Source organism: Gossypium arboreum, chromosome 2 (genome assembly GCF_025698485.1).
Source record: "Gossypium arboreum isolate Shixiya-1 chromosome 2, ASM2569848v2, whole genome shotgun sequence".
Lineage (NCBI taxonomy): Eukaryota > Viridiplantae > Streptophyta > Magnoliopsida > Malvales > Malvaceae > Gossypium > Gossypium arboreum.
This window is the reverse complement of record NC_069071.1, coordinates 73,685,494-73,693,766: the sequence shown is the minus strand read 5'-3', so window position 1 is coordinate 73,693,766 and position 8,273 is coordinate 73,685,494. Positions and strand designations below refer to the sequence as shown.

Here is an 8,273-nt window from a genome sequence, read left to right as displayed (position 1 = left end):
TTGGTATTTTGAATCAATTAGGCCTTACTCTTGTTCAGTAGGCTTTTATCTGATTGTTGGTAAAAATATATTAGAATGGGCTTGTTGGTCTGGTGGTTAAGCAAACTATTAGTGTGTAGGGTCTTGTGTTCGAGTCCCTGCGCAAGCAGGGGAATTAATTTTTGTTTGAGGCATGTGGCGTGGTGGAGTTCAAATTAAACTAGACTGATGAGTAGTTATGTTTTAATGGGTTAATAGGGAGTGTTTTTAGGAGATAATTGGGGAGAAGTTATCAAAATAAGATTTTTTTTATCAATTTTTTATTTTTTTCCCAACACATTTTTTGACGTTAGACTTTTGTTTCTCTGCCGTTTCTTCTCCCTCCTTATTCACTTTTGGTTTTTGTTCCCCTTTGGCTTAATCTTGTTTCTTCTCTTTCCCCTCTCTTTTCGTTTTCTTGATCGGTTCATCTCTTGTTCTATAGCCGAAATTCTCTTCTCTTTTCGCTACTCTTTTCGTTTTTGTATTTTTTGCAAGTCATCTCTTTGGGTGCAACTTTCGACTTCATCTGTTTCGATAAGTGGAATTTTTCCCCTTAGTTATCGTATTTCGATTAGGCAATTAACAAAGGGTTCGTTTTACTCTCGTTTAGGTGTTGTTCAAAGGTTTTAAGCAGATATTCCAGTGTGTGGAGACGAGTGGTTGTCGGATTCATTGCTGTAATTTTTCGAATCGTCGTTGGTTTAGTTTCTCGAGCTTTATGTTGGGGATATTTGGTTTGATTGATGAATCAAGTGATTAATTAAGGGATATATTGGTCAAGTATAGGTTTTTGAAGGTTCGAGTTACTTTGCACAGCGAATCAATACCAGGTGTGTACCCGAAACGCAGGAAACGAGATTCGTCAAAAAGCCGAAATTGCTTTCTGTGGAGAAATAAGAGAAAATGATGTGAAAAATTGTAAATAAAGGAAATAAGGGTGTTATAAACTTGGAAATCAACATTTTACACTAAAATAGTTTTGGACAGCAGCAGTAGTCTAACTTTGAAAAATCATCAAAAATAGTTGAAATTGAGTTAGAGGTTGAATAAAATATTAAATTAAATTTTATTGAGTCTAGTTTTTCATGGAAGAAACAGTATAAGTAATAGAATTGTAAATTATAAGATATAATAAATTTGGTGAGACAAGGTCAGAATGATTTCGGGTTCCCCTATTCAGATTTTGGAAAATCATCAAAAATTGTAAAAAAAATAATTATGGGCTTAAATTTATATTTTTAAATCCTTAATGAGTCTATTTTCAATAGAAACAAATGGAAATATTATCCAAATTCCGTAGTAAGAGAAAAATAATTTTTAGTAAGGAGAGAATGAAGCTGTCAAATAGTAGAATAGGGATAAATTTGAAGATTTTACTATACTTATTTGATAAACTATAAATTCTGAAATTTTTATGGTAGAAAGTTATTTGAGTCTAATTTCAAAGGCATCAAGCGGATCTTAATTTGGAATTCTGTACCTCAAGATATAAATAATTTAGTGACAATGACTCAAGTAGATAGCTTTGAATGAACATATAAGTAAATAGTGAAAACATATTTGAATATTTAGCTAGCATGGGTTACATTAAAATGAATCACACGGACAAGGCCAATTTGGGCTGTGTGGGCCATACGGGCGTGTGAGCCCATTTTTTGAAAAGTTGTCTAAGGTTTCACAGGTTGCCCAAGTCAACTGTGGACATATGAAGGGTCGATAAGCCTTACTTAGACCCCTATATGAGTGATATGTCTGTCTAATTTCTATATCGAGCATGAATTATGATATCTGGATGTATGTACTATAATTTCATAATAGCATTACATCTTTTGTATGTTGCATTGCATCGGGGTGGGTTATTGTTATCTGGAGGAAGTGTCTGAAAAGCTATTAAGCCTGTTATCTAGCAGCTCTGCTGTAAAATTTTGATTATGTGCCACATTTCAGTACAACATGGTGTGTAGGGATGGGTGAGTTGATTTAATCCTCACATGGTGTGTAGGGATGGACGGAGATGGTGTATAGAGGCTGGTGGGTGGGATTCTGGTTTTCTGCTATTACACATTGTATCTAAGATGGGCCAAGGCCCTAAATTATATCTAAGACTGTATCCGAATGGGCCAAGGCCCAAACTAAATCTGTAATGGGCTCAGGCCCCAGATTGTAATTGATTATTTTCTGATGTGTATCTGTATGTATGTTTTCTATTGGGATTATACACTAAGTTTGCGAAAGCTCACCCCTTTTTTTTGTTTAATCTGTATAGGTAATCCCCAAACTTAGGCGGATAAGTGTAGCGGAGGGCTCGACGGTGACCACCACTACTGAACTGCTTTATTACAGCTTTTGATTTTATATTATCTTTGGGTATTTATTATTGTAATGTTGGGACTTTGGACTGTTTGGTTTAAATTGGGATTTTATACCGTTTTTATGGATTTTTTAACTGCAACTCAACAAAACACAATTTTTTTTCTAAAAACTAAGATTTTCAATTTCGTAAAATAATTGGTTTCAAAAGCTTCTACTTAAAAGACATGTTTTAAGGCAAATCAGCTAGTTCACGTTTTTCTAAATTAAATAAAAACTAATTAACTGGAACGGTTTTAACTTGTCAATCTCGATTTCAAATCCCATTCCATGTGACATCGCTAGATTCAACCATAACGTCTAAGCCGGGTTTGGGGTGTTACAATTTGAATTAAAAATAATTAGAACTGTGGAGGCAGTTATAATGCTTGAAACTGAAATCAACTTTGAATAAAATAGATATAGAAAAAATCCTTAATATGAGACCATATTAATTAAAGAGTGAATTTTATTGTTAAGAGTTATTTTAAAAAAGAGTTATTCAATTTTGTTCGTTAACTAAAAGTTAATGATACATTTGTAAATATATATATATAGGGTGACCAAAATAGGAATAATCCCTATTCAGAGTGATTGGTGGTTAGTGTATCCTAATTTTAGAGTGACTACCATGAAAATGCACCACTAGTTTCTGTTATCGTTTAACGGTAAAGTGATTAATTTGATCAATTTTCATTCTAGGGTGATCAAATTAACAAAAAAAAAATTTGAGTGACCAAAATAAAAATACCCATATTTTGAGTTACTAGTGAGTAATTTACCTTTTTAAACAATGAAACGAAAATAAGAACAAGCTAACATTCTCTCTTTGATTTGGGAATTGGAAGGAAAATAATGCAGTGAATAAATTGGATGATTATCGTGTCTGTTATTTTGTTCTTAACCAATAAGTTGAAACATTCTCCTTTAAAATTTCGGTAAGTTCATCAATTTTATTTAATTTTGCAAAATTGTATGGACTAAATTTACTAATACAAGTTATTACAAGAAAAAGAAGACAGTGGAGAGAAGTGTCAAATTATTTGTGGCAGGCAAACAACCGATACTCAAAAGGAGGAGATTATTATAAGGGTTGCTAAGAAGGTAGCTTATTCTTGATCCCTCATGCATTTAGGTTTATATAGGGGTCACCCTTCTCCTATATTGCCATGTAGCCGGCAATACAATGTTTTGTATGTTTATGCGGGTCAGCTAGATTGTAGTGCAATTACATGTTAGTTGTCATCATAGAATGTGCTATGTTGGCTTACTCTGACATTCTCGTTCTTAGGGCCGTACGAGGCAGTTTTCCCTTGGTGGTCCCAACAAGGAGTACTAACTGGTTGTCTCTAAGACAATTCAAATAAGATTTATGGAAGGTCACTTGTGAATCATCCCACATAATGGATTGATACAAGTCGTTTCTCATAAGAACTCATATGCAAACTGTTTTTAATGGAGTTATCTACGAATTGTCTAATAACTTGTCACGTGTTATTCTATAATAAGAGTTGAGGAAAGTTATAATAGAGGAAAAAGGGGTGCATTAAATCTCATCATAGAGAAATAGTGCTTGTGTCCCCTTAAGACGTTCCTTCCAAAATATTCATTTGTGACCCCTTAATGCTCCACACTGTCCAAAATTGTTTTATGATTTACTTTATTTAGCTAACCATAAATAAATTAGTTGAAAATATGGCAAATTTATTCAATAATATTTACTTATTAATTTTAGTTATTGAAAATTAAATTTATAATTGATTTGTAAGTCAACATACTTCATTTAAAAAAATTAAAAAACTTAAGTAAACAAAATATAAATGCTAAATTATTTGTGAGTAAATTGGTTAATTCCTTTAAATACATGATTGAAAAAATAAATAAAAACATTTCACTTAAATTAATGTAGAAGTAGATGCACAGACTAAATTTTTTTAACAATTTTATTATATGTTTTAATTATATCTACTCTTTTTAACATTATGTCTAGAACTACTTATAGTCCCTCTCAACTTATAAATAGAAGGAAATGTATTTCAACACATTCAAGCCGAGAGGCAACTCTTTAAATACATAAATTAAGTTTAAAATAAATTTTTCATATGAATCTTAAATTAATTTTTAGTCAAACGCAGTATACCAACAACTTTAAATACATTTAAAAAAATAGAGATAATTAAGTAATCAATTTTTTTCTAAATTGTATCAGTATAATGTATCATGTAAATAACTTTTATATTTTAATATATTTTAACTTTTTTCTAAAATTGAATTGTTATGAAATTATAGCGAATAGGTGATGAATTGAATTATGGAGAAAATATTAAAAACACAAATTGAAGAACAGAATACAAATACTTGAATATGTCTAAGTTAATTAAATACACATGAATATGTCAAGTCTAATAAAGAAAAACTTGAACACGATGTAAATAAATAAAAATGATAAAATATATATTTAAAAATTTATAATCATAAATTTATAATATTATAAATACAAAAAAGTACTACAAAAACAAGTACATTATTTTTTTGCTTTTTTTTTTCCCTCTCTTCTCTCTTTCCCTCTCTTCTTCTCTCTTTCCTTTCCTTCCCTTCCCTTCCCTTTCTCTCCTCTCCTTTCCCTTTTCTTTTCTTTTCTTTTCTTTCTACTCCATCCAAAACCCAAAATGTAAAAAGAAATACAAATTACTGTTGTAAGATCATCTACGGTACTTTAAATATTATCAACCCATTGCTATTTCCCAACTAAATTTATTTTATAATAACTATATCTTTTATATGTATTTTTTTACAATGCTTAAATTAGATATAACTTCTCCTATCCCTTAAATAAGAGAATAAAAACACTCAAACGCTTGAACTTACTTTTTTTTGCACGAATAATAATATCGATATCAACTAAATTAAGAATTAATTGACATCTTAATAATCATCTATACTTAATTAAAACTTAAATTTGAAGTACATGTGTTAAGAGTGCTTAATGGCACTTTGAAACTAGAAGCGATAAATGAAGGCTAAGCGGAATTTATATAAATACCCGTAATTAAAATATTTAGATTTTATATTACAAATCATTTATTCTAAATATTTATAAATTATATTCTATATATTTACTATCCAAATATTAATATAATATATTTTATTAGAATATCAAGAATGTTAGTTAAATTTTAATATTAAAATAAAATTGTAATACTAAATAATTTTATTAAAATAATAAATTATGTATACTATTAAATATAGTAATATTAAAAATTATAACTTTTTATATAAAAATTTTAATATTTAAAAAATTAAAATTAAAAATTATTAAAATAATAATATTTGGGTCTATTTTAATTAATTATTTAAAAATCATAAAAGAGCACTTTTCAAAAATTGAGGAAACTATCTCTACTAAAACCACTTTTGTCATGGATCAGTAAATTATTTTGGGTTGGTAAACAAACGTCGCAACATGCTATATATATGTATCAAGCAGTCAACAAAATTTCATGGGTAACGCTTAACACCAAGAATTTTATATATTTTCCTGCGTTGTGCCTGCCCAGCCCTGACCACTTTTGTTTCCTTTAGTGTGTACAGGCGGTATTATAATATACTGATAAGAATTTACAAATACAATTACAAGCCTTTAAAAAGCTTACCTATGCCGTAGATACTTTGTATATGTTTTTTCGGTTTGGGTAAGGCAAAAAGAGGTGCTTGGAGTTGGAGGATGCTGCAAAGATGATATAATAAATACGTATTCATATGTTTGTCTAGTTCCTGAGCTCTATCCTTTTCCCATATCAAGCCTAAAATTATGCCCAAAAGATTGAATTTGGCAAACGTAGTTTTCAAGTAGAACTTCTCTTTTTTCTTGGTCTACCAAAAAATGGTTTGTAAGGCAATCTTTGCTTTTTTAGCAAAGATTCTTGAGAGTTGTTTTTGATATGAAACTGGAAAGCTGGTTCCAATCCGAATGCAAAGTCGCTTTTTAGTGTTCTTTTTTTATTTTTGTTCAAGATCCCTTGCACTTTGTTGTTGTTGATGATAAGTTATGGAACGGGGGTCCATTTGGAGATATCAAGGATCACTCGTAAGGTGGTCTGGTCCATTGGTCACCTTTTCTATAGTTTTTTCATCACCTTGAATAATGGAGAGTGTGTAGGGCGATAATTGATTGCGCATTAGTTCGCCTTTTCACTTGGTGCTTCAACTCGACTTAACCCATCCATGATTGACTCTCAGGTTGTAAATCAACCTAACCCAATACAAATTATATATATTCAATTGTTTAATAAATCATTTAATACTTGCTTATGTTTATTTATGTTCATCAACATTGTTGAGGCTCAATTTTGGTCCAGGTACAAAACAAGCACCAAAGGCCCAAATAACCCCAAACTAAACCCCAACTAAAGCATCAACCCAATACCTAAAATTTAACCCAAATTCGATGCCTAAAATTAAACCTAACTACCCTAGCCCAAATGGCCCAAACCTAATCGACCCATTAATCAAACTAGGGTTTCAGAAAAGCTGAAACCCTAGCTAATCTTTTGCCACCAGCAGCACCTGCCCATTGCCTCCATTGGCCACACCTGCAGCACGCCACCGTCCCATCACCCTTATCGCTACCTGCAAACAACAGTAACAAGAGGATAGTACTAGTGCAGAATAGAAAAGAAAAGAAAAATGTAATCCATTTTCGGCTATAAAAAGCCATGTTTATCAATGTAAAGGGGGGATTTTTTGGAAAATAAAAACAGAGGAGATTGATTCAAGGTTATCATCCTTTTATTTTTTTTCTTTTGAAACTGCATAGACATATACATATACATATACATATACATATACATATACATATACATATACATATACATATACATATACATATACTTATAGTTTTATATTTGCTTTTTTTTTTAAAAAAAAACTATTTCATATATACATCATATATATATATATAAAAGGGAGAAAATTTACCTTTTGAACTCCGGCCACCGTGCGTGGTGGTCGACGGCACGACGGACGACCAGTGGTCCTCAGCCGGACTTTGAGGAAATAGCAGAGAAAGGGAGAGGGGTGAGAGAGAGATTATCTTTTTGTTTTTTAGAAAAACAGAATAGAATGAAATTTAAAAAAAAAATTCAACTTTTATAAACCCTGTAAAATGACGTCGTTTTAGGGCTGGCTTCATAGCCCCAAAACGACGTCGTTTAGCCCCTATCCGCACGAGACCTAACCCGCTCCAATGGGATCCGCATGTTTTGTTAAATGGGTTATTTGCTTTTTTGGTCCTTCCGCGTTTTTGAATTTTTTTAATTCAGTTTATTCTTTTTTAATTTGCCCCTTTAATTTTATTTTGGTTTCATTTTAGTCCCGCACAAAGTGACGGTTTTGGAGGGCGGGCATATTTATTCTTCTGGTCCCTCCATTTCATTCGCGCACTGCAATATGGTCCTTTCCCCTTTTATTCCTCTCAGATCTGCCTCGAACTTCCATTTTAGGTTCAATTTAGTCCTTTTTCCATTTATTTTGCCTTTTTATTTTCAAATTGATTTTTTCTAACAATATTATTATTATTATTATTATTATTATTATTATTATTTTTTTTATTTATTATTTATATTATGGTTGTCATTATTATTATTATTATTATTATTATTATTATTATTATTATTATTATTATTATTATTATTATTATTATTATTATTATTATTATCGTTTTCCACTTTATTATTATTACTAGTATTATCATCATATTATTAGACTAATTAATTTTATATTGTTATTATTATATTATATATATTCTCTCCGTATTTACTTATATTATTACTTATATTATTATTACTGTTATCATTATTATTTATTACCTTATTATTATTATTATTATTATTATTATTATTATT

At 30.3% G+C, this 8,273-nt stretch overlaps 1 long non-coding RNA gene across 1 annotated transcript; it reads right to left on the bottom strand.

The window, feature by feature from the left end:
* Window positions 1-6,651: 6,651 nt before the first annotated feature.
* Window positions 6,652-7,491, bottom strand: LOC128283733 (uncharacterized). Its single transcript, XR_008274141.1, has 2 exons — window positions 7,348-7,491; window positions 6,652-6,999 (listed from the first exon to the last, which is right to left on the bottom strand). It is a non-coding gene; the product is annotated as an uncharacterized LOC128283733 (long non-coding RNA).
* Between the last annotated feature and the right edge of the window lie 782 nt (window positions 7,492-8,273).